General features: G+C 40.3%; 1 long non-coding RNA gene across 1 annotated transcript; it reads right to left on the minus strand.

Moving 5' to 3' along the window:
* Positions 1 to 8,944: 8,944 nt before the first annotated feature.
* On the minus strand, positions 8,945 to 9,502 carry LOC121993888. The gene is made up of 3 exons (XR_006115461.1): positions 9,412 to 9,502; positions 9,243 to 9,323; positions 8,945 to 8,986 (listed from the first exon to the last, which is right to left on the minus strand). It is a non-coding gene; the product is annotated as an uncharacterized LOC121993888 (long non-coding RNA).
* Positions 9,503 to 17,540: the final 8,038 nt, after the last annotated feature.

Here is a 17,540-nt window from a genome sequence, read left to right on the forward strand (position 1 = left end):
CCGATCGCAACCCATTCATATGCAAACCATTGAGAAGATACTGAACAAAGCCCTTTTACTCAGATTGGCACGTCTTTAACCTAAAATCAGCATCAATAAAGAAAGGAAAAGGAAGGGAAAAAAGTTAGAAGAGACCTTAGGAACTAATCTCAGCGGAGGGAGTTCGTGTGAGGATGCTTCGGTGGAGGGAGTTCGCGTGAGGAGGCTTCGGCGGAGAGGGCTTCGGTGGAGAGAGTTCGCCTGAGGAGGAGGACTTCGACGGAGAGGTCTTCACTATTGGCGGAGAGGAGTTTAGGGTTTGCGTGAGGAGGAGGTTGCGTGAGGAGAGGTTCCGGCGGAGGGAGTACGTGTGGCCCGATTTTAGGTTTTGCGCGAGGATGTTTTATGTGTGATTAAGTTCGCGGGCGTGTGAGCGAGGATGTTTAACGAGGGAGGTAAATTTGGTGTGAAAATTTTTGATATGTTTAGAAAATTTTGTGGATTATTAACGGCACACATTGTACGCTGTTAAATTTTTGTAATATTTTTTCGCAGCATACATTTTTGCACACCGTTATTTATATATGTATAATAACTATTAATAGCACGCTCCGCACGCTGTTAATATTAACTTTTAACAGTGCACATTGTTTGTCGTAGAAATAATTATCGACAACATACTTTTTCTACATGCTGTCGTTTATATAAATATTATATTATCCGCAACGCACATAATTTGGCACGCCATAAAAAATATTATTAACGGCGTGCATTAACCGCACGTCATTGATGATGCGCTGCAGAAAGTCACTTTTGTTGTAGTGTGCTCTCCTAAGCTCTTGCACACTTAGACACAGGGATTAAATAACAAGCAGGACCTAACCTAACTTGGTTGGTCACATCAAAATAACCACGGGGTTCAACAATCTCCCCCTTTTTGATGTGCATCAACCCAAGTTCAAGTTAGGAAAAAAAATAGACAAACAGTAATTTGAAGAAATTACTAAACTAACAGTTTAAGCATAAAGATTGCAATAATAGAATTTGCAACACTAAAAAATGTTTAAAAAAAATATTAACTCCCTAAAAACTCCCCATAAATTTGTCCTATCTCTCCCCCTTTGATCACATAAAAAAAATGGGGTAATTATTAAGTAAAAAAATTTCAAAATAATTTCAAAAAAAGTTCTTAGTTTAGAGAATTTTTCAAAAGTTATTTTTGAGAATATCTAGGTCAAACAAAAAATAATCTTTTCGAATTTTCTGAGTATAAAAAATTTCTAATTTTAGAGAATATTTTTAACTTTGGCAAAAATATTTTTGAGAGCTTTTATAAATGAAAATATTTTATGAAAAAAATATTTTTGAAACATTAAAAAAAATATTTTTAAAGTATTATTTTATTTTAATGCTTTTACCAGAAAGTTAATTAAATATTTTATTTCAATATTTTGGCTTCTAGGTCGTAGCAAGGCACTAGGCCTTCTTGGTTATTGGAGCAACAACCACTTCCTTAGACAAAGTCTTAAAAGAAATTAACTGTTTAATTTTTTCACCAAAAGCGCTAATTTTTTAAAAAGAATTAATCTAAAAAGGATTTTGGAACCTAGTATAGGTTCCTTCCTACTGGATTAATTAACAACTTAGGGGGTATATAACTTTTGGGAACTTCTCTAAGTTGTCACTGATGTTTTTTAATATACCAATTTAATTTTCCATAAACTCTAAGTTTTGATTTTAGAAATTTATTAAAGCATGCATGATCATTTTTCAATTTCAATTTTCAATTTTTTATTTTCTAACTTTAAATTATCGTACATTTCTAGAAGACATGCTTTTGCTAAATTTAACTTTAACTCACTATTTTCCTTTTTCTAATTTAACTAAATCTTTAGTGAGTACTTTGATGAATTGAAAAGACTGCTTGGGTGTTAGTTTACGTACCTGACTTACCTCTATTTCTGATGCTCCCCCTTCATCGCAGCTTTCTTCTTCTGATGATCCTCCCCCTTCATCTATGCTCATCTCCGAGCTAGTTTCTTCAAAGATTTGATGGTTGGCCATCAGTGCTACTCCTGAGAATGCTTCGACTTTTGATTCCAAGGATGACGATTTATCCCATGTAGCTTTCAGACTCTTGCACTTCGAGGACATCGGTCTTTTGTACTTTACCTTTTCGTTATTCTTTTTCTTCACCTTTGGGCAGTCATCCTTGATGTGTCCTTCCTCGTTGCAGTTGTAGCATCGGACCGTCCTTTTGTTGCGTTGATGCTTCCTCGACATCGATCTAAATTTGTTAGTTTTAATAAATTTATTTAACTTCCATACCAATAGTGCTGCTTCAGTTTCATCGATCAACACTTCGGAGTCGGGATCGTCCATCTCGGCTTATAGGGCAACATTGAGGTTTGCCTTCTCTATTTGTTTCGGCTCTGCAATTCAAGACTCGTGAAGTTCAAAAGTAGAAAATAAGTTTTCTAAAGTACTTACCTCAAAGTCCTTAGAGATGTAATCAGCATCTACTAAGGACACCCACTCTGGAGTTCTTGGGAAGGCGTTGAGCGCATAACAGATAGAATCTTAGTTCGTTACCGATTCTCCGTGATTATTCAGTTGAGTTATCAGCTCCTTTATCCTTGCTTGGAGTTGCGCTACCTTTTCGCCGTTGTTCATCCGGAGATTTGTCAGTTGAGTCTGGAGGATGTTATGCCTTGCTAGTTTCGCTTCTGAGGTACCTTCGTGGAGCTCCAGGAATTTTTCCCAGAGGTTTTTGGCGGGGTCGTAGCTTTCGATCCGACTTACCTCCTGGGGTGGCAGAACGCTGAGCAGATGGAACTCAACCTTTCCATTAGCCACGAAATCGGCTTGCTCCTTCTTCATCCAGTTGTATTCTTCCTTGTCTTTGGAGGTTGAAAAACCATATTTCATGATTAGAAGTATATCAAATTCAGTCTTAAAGAATACCTCCATTCGGCGTTTCCATGTCGCGAAGTCTCCGTCGAATTTCGAGGGATGAATGCTTGTTCCGACCATCATCTTGATCTTGTGCTTCAGTCAGTGGTCAGTCCTTCTGAGGTGGTCTAGCTCTGATACCACTTGTTGGTGCAGCGGGGTCGGCAAGAGGGGAGGGATGAATTGCCTGTAAAATAAAAATACCCTCCTCAAAATATTCAACTCTAAAATAGTGCAACAATAATAAAAACAAAATCAACTAACAGAAAAAGAGATAAAGGAACTCAGCAATGTGACTTGGTTACAACCAACAAGGTTGTTAATCCAAGGCAGTTGAACAGGCGCACTAAGAAAGTCTCCTTCTCTGAAAGCGAAGAAGCCTTCTACACGCTAAAAGCTCTTATAAGTTGCTAGGAATTGAATACAAAGTTGAATGAATAATTTTCTAGCTCCAGGGGCCTTTATATAGCTCCTCAAAACTTATCTCGAGCCTTGAGGGCGCCTCCAACGAGGTTGAGGGCGCCTCCAGCCGAGTCAACGGATAAAACTCTATCCGAACTCACAACAGTCATCTAGACTGGGTCGAAGGCGCCATCAATGGCCTTGAAGGCACCCTAGACAAGGTTGAGAGTGCCTTCAAGGTAATGAAGGCACCTCCAAGCCTGCAGTCAGCGCAGGCGCCTTCATCACTTTGTTGAAGGCGCCTCCAGCTCCTTTTGACTTGTTTTCTTCTTCCGAGGCTCGAATGCATGGGTGATTGCGACCAACCGAAATAGGGCTCACCCGAACCCAATTTCTGACCTTCTCCTCGATCAGGCTTCCGACTCGACTTCTTGTCCCTCGAACGCTGCACACATTCTTCTCGTCCATCGGTGTACTCTTCCGTAGCTTTCTCATCCTTCGGACGCACAGAGCCCGTCGGCTCCCTTCCCGTGTCATCCTTCTCGCTAGCTGTGTCTTCTGCTCGACTTCCTGCGCTCCTAAGCTCCTGCTCACTTAGACACAGGGATCAAATAACAAGCAAGACCTAACCCAACTTGGTTGATCACATCAAAACAACCACGGGGTTTCAACATATACCACCTTGAAGGTGCCTTTAATCTACGGATAACATTTTCCAAGAGTTATAAAAAGACATCTAGATCTAGGAATTAAACAATAACTGAACTACAACAACTGTATTAATTTTCTAGTGATTTCTGAGCTTAGAAAGTATGTAAGAGGATTCTCCGCCTTCAACAAAGAAGTAACTTCTAGTGGAGCATTCTTCAATGCTTTGGATTAACAACCACCTAAATTATAACCAAGTAAACAACCATCTTACTTTCTTTAATTGTTCAGTTTATTTCTACTTTATTTTAATTATGCTATCTAACTAAGTTAAAAGAACAAGGAAGGGGTTATTTCTATTTTGCAAGCAATTCACCCTCCTCTTGTCGGTCGTATAGGAACAATGTCTTACACTCTTTGAAAGCTCAGAAAAAGATTAGGAATGAGTTATAGAAGTTGTTGTTTAAATTCTAGCTCTTGGGGCTTTTTATAGCCTCCTAGGATGATGTTACCATTGGTTGACATGGCTCGAAGGCACCTTCAAGGACATCTGAGGCGTCTTTAATTAGATAAACTCATGTAGCAATGGTCACTTAAAGGCTCTACCGTGTCTGAGATGCCTTCAATGTGCTTAAAGGTGCCTTCGATACTCTTCATTTGAGGTTCCCTCAAGCACACTAGAGGTGCCTCGGGTCCCGTATATAGCAGCTTTGCTACTGAAGCTCGAGGCACCTTCAAAGCATTGTTCATCCGAACAGTCTTTTCTCCTTACTCACTTGGGCGATGTTTGAATTATCTAGAATTGGGTTCACCTGAATCCAACTCTAATCTTCTCCTCGAGCAGGCATCCTCCCTGATTTCTCGTCCCTTGAACGTTGCACATGTCCTTCTTGTCCACCAGTGTACTCTTCTATAGCTTCTTATCCTCAAATGCACCGAGCTCGTCGGCTACCTTCCCTTGTCATACTTCTCATTCACTGCATCTTCCGCTTGACTTCTTATGTTTCTAAGTTCCTGCATACTTAGACATAAGGATCAAACACAACAAGACATGTTGGTCCCGACAGCGACCGGCTAGAAAAGGGGGGGGGGGTAGGGGGGTTGAATAGCTCTGCAAAAAAAAAAAAGATGAACCTTTCTCGTTCTCCAACTCAGATTAGTAGCAATATCACAATTAGAATGATTAGAAATGAACAACTAATAATTAAAAGAGGCTAACATATTTACTTGGTTACAACCTAGATGGTTGTTAATCTAAGGCAGGTAAGTGCACTAAAAAGTCTCCTTCTTTGAAGGTGAGAAGCCTCTTACACTCATGAAAAACTTAGACAATTGCTAGGAAATGATTACAAGAGTTTTTTCCTATTTCTTAGGTCCAGGGGTCTTTTTATAGCCCCTAGGAAAAGTTATTCATGGCTGAAAGGCGCTTTCCATAGGACTGGAAGGTTCCTCCAGCGAGCCAAGTGAGGATAAAGTTTTATCCTCTCCAATGTTCACTTCTTCTTGGTCGAAGGTTCCTTCCATAAGGTTGGGAGGTACCTTTATATTATTCATCGAAGGCGCCTTCCACAGTGAGGCATGGAGGCACCGCGCAAACGCCTTGGAGGCGCATTCAACTCCCTTTGAAAGCACCTCTAGCAGTATTTCCAGCCTCCTTTCGCTCTTCTACTGCTCCAATCGCCTGGGTGATCACCGTCATCCAGAATAGGGCTCACCCAGACCCATTTTTTGACCATCTCCTCGAGCAGGCTTCCGCTCTGGCTTCTCATCCCTGGGATCGTCGTGCGCATCCTTCTCATCCACAGGTATATTCTTCCACAACACCTCATTCCTCAGACGCACCAAGCTCGTCGACTCTCTCCCGTGCCATCCTTTTCACCAGTCGCTTCTTCTGCTCAACTTCCTGTGCTTCTAATCTCCTGCACACTTAGACACAGGGTTAGACACCAACAGGATCTAACATGACTTGGTTGACACATCAAAACTACAATGGGGTACTAGCAATCTCTCCCTTTTTGATGTGATCAAACCCAAGTTAAGTTAGGGTAAAAAAAACTTTCTAATTTTTGTAAGAAAGAAAAAAATTTGCAACTAAGAAAATTTTTCTAAGTAAAATTTGCTAGAAAAAATTTTACACACAAAAAAAGTTCCAAGTAAAAAGAATTTTTAACCTAAAAATTTGTAAGTACCCTCTAAACTTGTTCTTCCTTACTCCCCCTTTTGATCATATTAAAAATGGGGTTCATATAAAAGTCTAAGAGAGAGAAAAAAATCTAACTATTAAAAAGAAAATTAAGGCATTGTTATAACTTCTTAATGCTTAACAGTTAGTTAATTAAATACTTATTTCAATAATTGGTTTTCAGACTGTGGCGAGGCACTAGACCTTCTTGGATATTGGAACAACAACCACTTTCTAGACAAAGCCTCTTAAAGAAAATTCAATATTTAATTTTCTCTGAAAGCCTTATGTCAAAAAGTAATTAATCTAAATATGATTTTGGAATCCAAAATAGATTTCTTCCAAATAGGATAACTAGGAATTTCTTAGGTACGTATTTCTTTGAAATTTTTCTAATTTGACACTTATGGTATTTAAGGTACCAATTCAACCCACTATATTTTCTAATATGTTGAATATTTGAGCATGCATGATTTTTCAAAGTTTCTATCTCTTTTTACAATTTTTTATTTTTAATTTTAATTTTATCAAAGTCTTCTAATTGACAGGATTCAACTAGTATTGATTTTAATTCCTTAACTTCTTTTTCTAATTTACAGTAATTTTTTGTTAATAATTTAATAAATTGAAATGATTTTTCAGGAGGAAGAGATCGTACATGACTTACCTTGTCGATCTCGTGATTCGAAGCTACCCTTGAAGTACTGCTTTCTTTTGATGTCGTTCCTCCTTCAACGATGCTTTCGATGCTCATTGAGGATGAGCTTACTTCATCTCCTTCTTGGTGACTTGCCACTAGCGCAAGTCCGGCGATGACTTCAATTTTTTATTCGAACTGCGTTTCTTCCCACATCGCTTTCATATTGTCACGCCCCGAGGGAGTCTCTGTCTGAAGAAATTTCGGCAGCATCTCCCCTGTACGGCGGACAATCTGAAACTTTTCTACAAGCACTATATACCTCAGCCACATACGGCTGGAATAATAACAATAAAAGAAAACAACACCACGCAGTTAATAATAAAGCAGCCCACTCAGCTGTACCAAAACCAAAACACAAAATTTGCTAGCCGGCTAGGCTTACACAACCAATAACAAATACAAAACACCACATAACAACATCAACTCTCCAAAAATAAAACCAGAGTACAGAGCTAAACAACTGATACATAAAACAAACAAAACATACGTGGAACCGATAAGTCTTCTGATGTGACGTGGGGACCAGCAGACAGGATACTCCAAGCGACACCAAAACCAACCTGGTACCTGAAAAAGATAGTATCAACGGGGGTGAGTTCAACAACTCAGCGAATATCAATGGACATGAGTAGTAAGATATATCTAACAGCAACAAACATGGAATACAGCTTCCTAATCATATATAGGGAATACGCAAAACTGAAAGGTAACTGAGGAAGCTGTACTCACCAGGAACTCCTATCCAGACAAAAGGGTCGTCAAACCGAAAGTGTCAATAATCCTGTATGCAGGTCAAAAGTATGTATCCAACCAAAATGCAGCAACCAAATGCAGCAAACACAATCATAAAAATATAAATGCATCAATGCATATGATGCTAATGATGCGTCCTGGTCACCCCTGACGCCAGTCAGTCATCTCACACACAAATGGTGAGACCGAGTGGGTAGGGCTGTGACAACCGTGCACTCTGTCGTCACTACTCCTGATGAGTGACCGAGTGGACGGGATGCTGTCGGAGTACTCCTGTCCTGTGACCCCAAATCATAAATGGGGGAGCTCAATGCTCTCATCTCCCGGTACACGATGACGGGGAGGTATCTCTGCCGGCTACCACGCTGAGTCACCTGACCAACGGAGCCAAACAGAGTCCACCGTCTGCCGGCTACTACACTGCTACACTAAATGCCAGCGGAGCCAAACAGAGCGGAACTGACTGCCGGCTACCACGCTGAGTCCTCAGACCAACGGAGCCAAACAGCAGAACCGCCACACACCTGTCTGATATACCACTAATCCATGAGTGGTGGTATGTGCAGTACATGTAACTGGCGATGGGCTCAACCATAGTGGAGCCGACAATCGCACAGCATGCAATCATGATGCATGTCACTATGCATAACAAAAACTGATCAACATAACCATATCCACATATACAAAATGGGTACTGTAAAGTGATGGTCACATACCAAAATCTAGAATACACAGGTCAGATAGAATATCAAAAACCTATGTCCTGAACATAATAAGTATGGAATATCCTGATCAGCATAGAAAAATCCATATATACATAATATGGGTACCACAGTATCAGTAGGTCAATCCACGAAATCTAGGGTATACAGATCCTCTATGGTATAACAACCTAGATCCTAAACATATCCTCCTTCCATAACATATGTACCAACAGTATACACAGATCAAAGAATCGAGTCTAGGTACACGAATCATATATGATATACCAATAGAAATACACAATCCAGGCATGGCATAAAAACCTAAGTATCAGATAATTTGGATATACATGTCAGAAACAAAAAAATCCAGAGTCTAACCCTAACCTCAGTAAAGCATGGTATGTCACTTACTCTAGGAACTAAGGTACTCATGGCAATAATCACGAGGTATAAACATGGATACCTAGCAAGCAACAAAACAGAACATGCTATGGATATCAAACTGACATACCAAAGACTATCATGATTATTGCTTGTAGCTATAAAATACTATGCATATCCAAATGACAATATCATAAAGGATAAGTCAAGAGGTACCCGCCTCCAATAGAAAGGGTCGTATCCGATCCAAATCCAACGTCGAGTTGCTCATCTCGCGTCACAGTCCTGTAATACATAGTATACAGATTTAGCTAATTAAATACCAATTAATTAGCTAAATCAAATCCTCGAGAAACTAACATAAATCCAAATCCAATTATAAACCCTAATTGGATCATTTAACTCCTCAATCAATTCTAATTAATTCATTCGAATTAGGGCTTGCAATAAAATAACCAATCATAGTATCTTACTTGATTTAGCCCTAATTCAATACATACTTAATTCATCAACAACATGAATCAATTTCCCTACTTCTTACCTTAATCCACAGCCCAACAAATCCATAGCAAAGACAACTTGCTGTCGGAACAGAGGTAGCTATTGGAAATCAAGAAACGCCCTGCAATGCACTGTCTGGATCAAAATGAAGCTTAAGAAATTGACATCCAAACAACAACCAAATTCTCAGAACAACCTGAGCACCTTACCTCTTCCTCTAATCGCCTGCGATGACCAAGAACCCGACGAAGCTGCTGCTGGAAACCTTAATACCAGAGACTCAGGTCGATAACAAGCTGGCGGCTGGCACTGGACGGCTGGCAGACCACTGCTAGGGCAGAGGACGATCGGAGTGGCGCCGGGAAACTAGGGCTCGGCGTGGAGAGGCTGGAACAGCCCGATCCGGCGGTCGGCAGTGGTACACAAGGACAGATCTAGGGCACGGCTCAACCCTTGGTCGAAGGTTTGCACCGGCGACCGTGAGTCGGAACTAGAGCAGAGGGAAGATGGTTGCCGGCGCTAGGGCTCCCTTGGCCGAGGGCTTGTACGCGGGGAAGGGCGGCGTCAGCGCTGGGTCGGACCTGGTGGCCGGCGCTCGGACTCGTCTCGTCGCCGCAACACGACTCAAGTAGGGAGAAGTCGTCGGCGTGCATCGGGTGTGCGGCTCGGAAGGGAAAGAAAAAAAAAAGATAAGAAGGAATCGCCTTGGAGCAGTTAGGGCACAGGAGGAGGCGGCGTCGGGCGAGGAAGGGGTTGCGGGCTCGGGTGCGCGAGGGAGAAGAAGAAGGAACGGCACAGTAACGTGGAGGAAAAGAAAAATAAATAAGAAAAAGGTAAAAGAGAATAAATAAATAAATAAATCTTTTCCTCGCTTAAATGGGTAGCCTAAACAGACTTTTCCGGAACTAATTTTTATCCCCGTAACCGAAGCCATACGGTCTCCGAAAAATTCCCAGAAAATTTCTAAAAATTTCTAAAAATTCGCTTATCATTATTCGTCATTTTTTCGGTATTTTACACATATTCTTGTACTTATTCGCTTGGGTCAGCTTCTTGTTCTTGCTCTTGTCTTTGACTTTCAATTTAGGGAAGCTATCTTTCATATACCCTTCTTCATTGCAGTGGTAGCATCTTATCCTTCTTTTTCTACTCTACACTTGATTAAATCTTTTAGTTTTAAATAACTTTTTAAATTTGCGTACCATCAGTGTTGTTTCTCTATCATCGAGAGAAGATTATGAGTCTTATTTGTTCTTCTTTGCCTTTAAAGCAATGTTATGCTCCTTCTTCGGACCTGCACATCTCGTTTCATGGATTTTAAAAGTTGAAAATAATTCTTCTAAAGTAGTTGAATCTAGATCCTTAGATATATAATAAGCATCTACTAATGATATACATTCAATATTTATCAAGAATGCGTTAAGAATGTACCTTGGTGAATCTCGGTTATTTACCTTTTCTCCGAGATTCGTGAGTCCAGTGATGAGTTCCTTGATCCTTGAGTGAAGGTGTGCAACAATTTCGCCTTCTTCCAATTTGATGTTGTTGATCTTGTTTCTGAGCGGATCCCGTCTTGCAAGTTTCGCTTCTGAGGTTCCTTCATGTACTTATAAGAATTTCTCCTAAAGCTCTTTTACAGACTCGTAGACTCCGATCTGGTTGACTTCTTATGGTGATAAGATGCTTAGCAGATGAAACTCTGCTTTGCCGTTTGCCATGAAATCAGCCTACTCCTTTTTGGTCCAGTGGTACTTTTCTTAGCTTTCGGGTGCTACAAAACCAAATTTCATTATTAAAAGTAAATTGAAATCAGTTTTGAAAAATACCTCCATCTTCTTCTTCTAGTTGGTGAAATCCCCCTCGAATTTCAGTGGGTAGATGCTTGATCCGGCTATCTTGTATGCTTCGTTTGGCGATTTGTCCTCCTGAAGCGAACCTTGCTCTGATACCACTTTTGGTCTTGATAAGGGTCTGCTAGAAAAGGGGGGGGGTTGAATAGCCCTATAAAAAAATTAGACAAACCTTTCTCGTTCTCCAACTCAGATTAGTAGCAATATCACAATTAGAATGATCAGAAATGAACAACTAATAATTAAAAGAGGCTAACAGATTTACTTGGTTACAACCTAGATGATTGTTATCCAAGGCAGGTAAGTACACTAAAAAGTCTCCTTCTTTAAAGGCGGAGAAGCCTCTTACACTCGTGAAAAGCTCAGACAATTGTTAAGAAATGATTACAAGAATTGTTTCCTATTTCCTAGGTCTAGGGGTCTTTCTATAACCCCTAGAAAAGTTATCTGTGGCTAGAAGGCGCCTTCCATAGGGCTGGAAGGCGCCTCCAGCGAGGATAAAGTTTTATCCTCACCAACGTTCACTTCTACTTTGTCGAAGGTGCCTTTCATAAGGCTAGGAGGTGCCTTCGTACTGTTCATGGAAGATGCCTTCCACATTGAGGTGCGGAGGCGCCGAGCAGATGCCTTGGAGGCGCCTTCAAATCCCTTTGAAGGCACCTCCAGCAGTATTTCCAGCCTCCTTTCACTCTTCTATTGTTCCAATTGCTTGGGTGATCGTCGTCATCTGGAATAGGGCTCACCCAAACCTATTTTTCGGCCTTTTCCTTGAGTAGGCTTCCGCTCCGGCTTCTCATCCCTCAGACCGCCGCACATGTCCTTCTTGTATGCTGGTGTACTATTCCACAGTACCTCATCCCTCAAACACCCGAGCCCTTCGGCTCTCTCCAATGTCGTCCTTCACGCTAGCCACCTCTTCCGCTCGACTTCCTATGCTCCTAAGCTCCTGCACACTTAGACACAGGGTCAAACACCAACCAGATCTAACCTAACTTGGTTGATCACATCAAACTATCACGGGGTACCAACAGGACCTAACTTGATCTTGGTTGTTCATATTAGAACTAACTCGGGCAATCTCCTCCTTTTTTATATGCATCAACCCGAGTTAAGTTAGGATTTAACCCAAAATAAAATAATTGGTACTAAATAAATGAATTTGCAATTATAACAAAATTTACAATTAAGTACAAAAAAACTTTCCCTTAACTTACTCCCTATTTCTCCCTCTTTGATCATATAAAAAATAGGGAAAAATATGAAAAATAGTTTAAAAAAAAAAATTGGAAAAAAATTCTAGGGTTTTGTGAATAGAATTAATAGTAAACTCTTTTTTTTCAAAACTAATTTTTAAAAAATTCTCAATTTTACTACGTAATTCCTTGTTTCATAAGGTAGTTAGATCAGTGGAAAAGTTTTCACGACAAATAAATATTAATTTTGACTAGAATAATATTTTCACGACAAATAAATATTAATTTTGACTAGAATAATATTTTTAAGTAGCAATATTCACTGTAACAATTAAATGCTTAAAAAATAAAATTTGATTTAGAAAAATCATGATAATTTTTATGAACATATAAAATGTAACGATCCAATTTTCTCTATTTTGAGTTCTGAATATCTTTAAAAATATTTGAAAATGCTTTTAAAATATTCTAGAGATTTTTAGGAATTTTTAGAGTATTTTTATGCAATTTTTGGAGTCCGTTTGGTATTTTTACCGAGTGGAGAAAGTTTAAAAAAAAAAAATAAAATAAAAACCAAAGTGCAAGAGCTGGGATTCGAACCCAGCTTCTCGGGCCCAAGCAGTAAGCGGCCCAACCAACCGAGCTGAGCTTGTTTTGTTAACTAAGTGGGGGAACAAATATATTTAAGTAATAGATGGAACCAAAATAACCCAGGTTATTTAAGGAGGTAAATTTCTTCCCGAGCCCTAAAAAAAATCCTTTTCCCCTCTTTTTCTCTCCCGACGGCGCTGTTCTCCTCTCGGGCGAAACCGCAGCCAAGGCTAGGGTTCCTCCTCCCGACGCCGGCGAGGGGTTTTTCCGGCCGGTCTCCACGCGTGGGTGACCATCCCGGCAAGGGGAGCTCGGGAAACACAAGAAAAAGGGAGAAATCGGAGCTCCACCGAAACCCTAGAGCGTTTCCTTCGGATTGTAAGTCCAAGAACCGGATGTAAGTGCTTCTCACCTGCGGTAGGAGTAGCTTTCGGGGTTTTCGTTTGCGTTTTGTTATTGTGTAATGAACAAGAGCAGTTTTTCATTCTAGAGTATGGAATTGATTGCAACCCTTGTTTTACAATTCGGTTTAAGATGTGGGATAGGTTCTTTTGGCTATTTTTAATACACGGACAGAATCTTGATGTTTCCTTTGTTTATCACAGCAGGTTTTTGATGTGTTTACCTCACAATTCAAGCATGTTTAAGTAGATACAAATTACTTCAAGCTACAGCATGATGAAAGATTGTTGGTTTATGAATAAGTTAGTTGTTACAAGCTTGATGTGTAGAAACTTTTGCTGCTGTGAGCTTAGCTAAGATTACCATTTATGACCATGTAGTTCTGTTATTGGCTGTTGAATTCGGTTTGAACATATCATGTTATATTTCAGTGATATAGTTGTTCTTTCTTTAATTATTGTGGAGTTTATTTGAACATGTACTGGATAATATTTTATATCAGTGCCATGTAGTTTAAAATCTCTTGTTTGTTGAATAAATGAGAGAAGTACAAGTAAAGCAATATTAAGATACAATCTGATCCTAAGTTTCAGAAGTTAGAATCAAGGCACACTAAGTGCTTAAATAGATGCCAAGGCATTTATTTAGAAGAAGTGATTAAAGAAGTATATAAAGAAAAGTATTTTACTTTTAAAGGGCATGTACCGGACACAAGGTCCAAGGGATGGGCTCCAAGTTGCCCCTAGACATAAGGTCTAGAAGTGTCTTAATGGTTTTGGGATTAGCTACCTCAATTCTCATTAAGAAAGGCGCGCAAAGTGGTACAATGCCGGGCCCAAGTAAAGTTGAATATTATTTTAAAGTATAAAAGTATTAGTTTGGAAACAAATAGAACAAGTTCCTTTATCTAAGTTGCAAATTCTAGCAAGTTAAATTGTTGTTTCCTTTAGAGATGCATGATGTAGTTCTATATTGTTATTTTCATGTTGAGCATGTACTCCCTGTTTTCAGTTATGCTTATGCATTCCTTATCGGATTTTGTGAGTAGAAAGCACTTACTAAGCTTTTAGCTTATAGATACTACTTTTTCCTCCTACTGCAGATATGGATAAAAATAAAGGAAAGGCTAAAGTGGCCTAGAGGAAGGCGACAAGGAGACATTGATGGTGTGTGTGTGGTGGCTGTTTATGGAAGCTTGGGAGTCTTGCTGAATTGTTATACCTGCTAGTGTTCTTTTATTTTCTGCAAAAAGAGAATTATTCTGAAATGCTAAGTTGTGTTTTAAATTACTTCATTTATGTGTTAGAATCAAATAATGGTTAAATGCTAAGTTCATTACTTCTTTATACTCTGCTGGAATGTTTAATTTCTGGAAAGATAAATCTGCTGGAAGTTCGGATTTGATTGCACAGTAGCCTCACATGCATGCTAGTATCCTATAGGTTTGTTTTATGGAAAGGAGTTGCAATTGAAGTTCAGTTTTGTTTTTTAATTGCTTAGTAGTCTTATGTGAATGTTAGTATTCTATATGAATTTTGCTTAAATAGAAACTGTCACATGATTTACTTCTGCCGCAGTGAAATTATTTCAATTGCAGTGAGTTGATATATATGAATAGCTAGGAATTTCCTGTATTCATGAAGTTTTATTCTGTATTCATGTGTTACACTTGTTTTCCTATGCTCGGTTTTTCTTTTGCTACTGCTGGAGTTTTATTCTGCCGTGAGGATTAAATCTGTAGGAGTTCTTTTGTCTTATGAAAGGAAAAAAAAAGTATCAAGAAATTTTATGCTACTAATTAGAGGCATGTTCTGATATATGATATGTTTCCAATAGTTTAAAATATCTCTGGTCTTAAAGTAAGTAGTACAGTAGTTAGTAGAATCAGTAGCGGTCACCCTCAGAGTAGTAGTAAGGAGGATGGTCGTTTACAGTTGGTATCAGAGCAGGTCCATTTTCCAGCAACACACACACATCAGCATCATCCTTGCCGTCTTCAAGTAAGAAAGTATTTAAGTTCTTTCTTTATTGCTTTCCTTTATTATTATTATTTGCAGTATGGATGGATTGTTTATAAGTGATTAAGTAAGATAAGAGTTTTTAGCTATTTCCTTTCTTAATATATAAATGTGTATGTTTAGAAAGGGTAGAGAAATTATCAAATTTTCTTATTTGTTTAACTAGATGTCGAGAAGAGGACGTCCCCGTACCGCTCGTACTGAGGACCAAGTTCAGGAGGAAGAGAGGCCAGGCTCAACTGAGCCCAATCTTTCTGAAGTTGTTGCCCAACTTCAGAAACAAGTAGCTGAGCAGCAGCAAGTAATTGTCAATCTGATGGCAAATCAACAACCAGTCCCTCCTACTCCTCAAACAGTAACTGTGGAGACTCCAGTGGTAACTGAGGTTCCACCAGCTGCCCAAGGAGTCGTCACAGCACCCCAGAGACAAGAAGCCTACCTCATACAGTGGCTGAAACTGAAACCAGAGAGTTTCTCAGGCACAACTGAGCCCTGGGATGCCCAGGCTTGGTTCAAAACACTGGAGAGCACCATGGAGCTTCTTGACTGGCCAGAAGTCGAGAAGGTCAAGTGTGCCTCCTTTTGCCTGACTGGAGACGCACGCATGTGGTGGGAGAGAGTCAAGAGCAAGAGGGCAGTCAATCAGATGAGATGGATTGATTTTGAGACAGAGTTCTACGACGAGTTCTTCCGCCAAAGGATCACCAATAAGCACTACGAGGAGTTTATGGAGTTCAGACAGGGTGATCTGACAGTGGAGGAAGCAGTTAAAAGATTCAACAGGCTAGCTCGTCTCTGCCCAGAACTAGTAAGTACAGAGAAGGAACGAGTCAGACTGATGCTCAGGATGCTGAAGCCAGTGATAGCACTTATCAACCCCTGACTGGCGAAGAGCTGGTCAGTGAGCCTTAGTAGCTGAGCATTACCTGAACAGCATGAAGGCACAACGAGAGCAGCACAAGCCAATCAAGATAGAAACCAAGACTGGGGGAAATCAGAAACCCCAGTCAAATAATCAGAACTGGAAAGGCAAGGGCACTAAAAGAAAGCAGTGGGATTCAGGAAGTAACCAGAAGGGAGGACCAGAAACCAAGCAGACTAAGCTCCTTCCCTGCCCTAAATGTGGGAGAACACATCCAGGAGCCTGCCTCTGGGGTAAGACTGGATGTTATTCTTGTGGTCAAGAAGGACACATGGCCAAACAGTGTCCTAACAAGTTCAAAACACCCCAGCCACAGCCAATACAATATGGAGCCAAGCCTCAACTACATTATATGCCTGCAACTCTGGAAGGACCTCAGATCAGTCAAGGAAGGTTGGAAGCTCCATCAGTTCCAGCCTTTGACAATGCCAGAGTATTCTCCCTTACCAAAGAGGAAGCTGCTAGTGCCTCCACGGTCGTAACAGGTCAAGTAGTTATTTTTCAACATGTAGCTACTGCACTATTTGATACTGGGGCGACCCATTCTTTTGTATCCATACCTTTTGCCAAAGAATTACAGGTACCTACAGAAAGCATGAATTCCAAGTTCCTGACAACTCTACCTTCTGGGGAAGTCATGGAATCTAGTCAGTGGCTTCGGTCTGTACCAGTCAAAATTTCAGACCGAGAGCTATATGTTAACCTGGTAGTCTTAGCTATGCAGGATTTCGATATCATTTTTTGTATGGATTTCCTCAGCCAGTACAGTGCTTCAGTGGACTGCCGCATAAGGAAGGTGATCTTTAGCTCAGAAGGTGAACCTTCCTTTGAATTTACAGGAGTACCAAGGAGGAAGACCCAGAAATTCCTCTCTTCTCTCACAGCTCACCAGATGTTAGCTAAAGGGTGTGCTGGTTTTCTTGCATTCATTGTGAGTACAGAGGAAGAAGAAAGACCTAAGCAGGAGGAAGTTCGGGTAGTCTGTGAGTATCCAGAGGTGTTCCCAGAAGAGCTACCTGGACTACCTTCGAATAGAGAGGTGGAGTTTGAGATTGAACTGGTTCCTGGTACCGGTCCAATTTCAAAAGCTCCATACCGCATGTCCCCAGCAGAGTTGAAAGAGCTACAAGAACAACTTCAGGAGCTGCTTGACAAAGGCTTCATCCGCCCTAGTCACTCACCATGGGGAGCTCCTGTGTTGTTTGTCAAGAAGAAGGATGGATCTATGCGGATGTGCATAGATTATAGAGCTCTGAATCAAGTGACCATCAAGAACAGGTATCCACTGCCCAAGATCGATGATTTATTTGATCAATTGAAAGGGGCAACAGTGTTCTCTAAGATAGATCTGCACTCTGGGTA

Source organism: Zingiber officinale, chromosome 6A (assembly GCF_018446385.1).
Source record: "Zingiber officinale cultivar Zhangliang chromosome 6A, Zo_v1.1, whole genome shotgun sequence".
Lineage (NCBI taxonomy): Eukaryota > Viridiplantae > Streptophyta > Magnoliopsida > Zingiberales > Zingiberaceae > Zingiber > Zingiber officinale.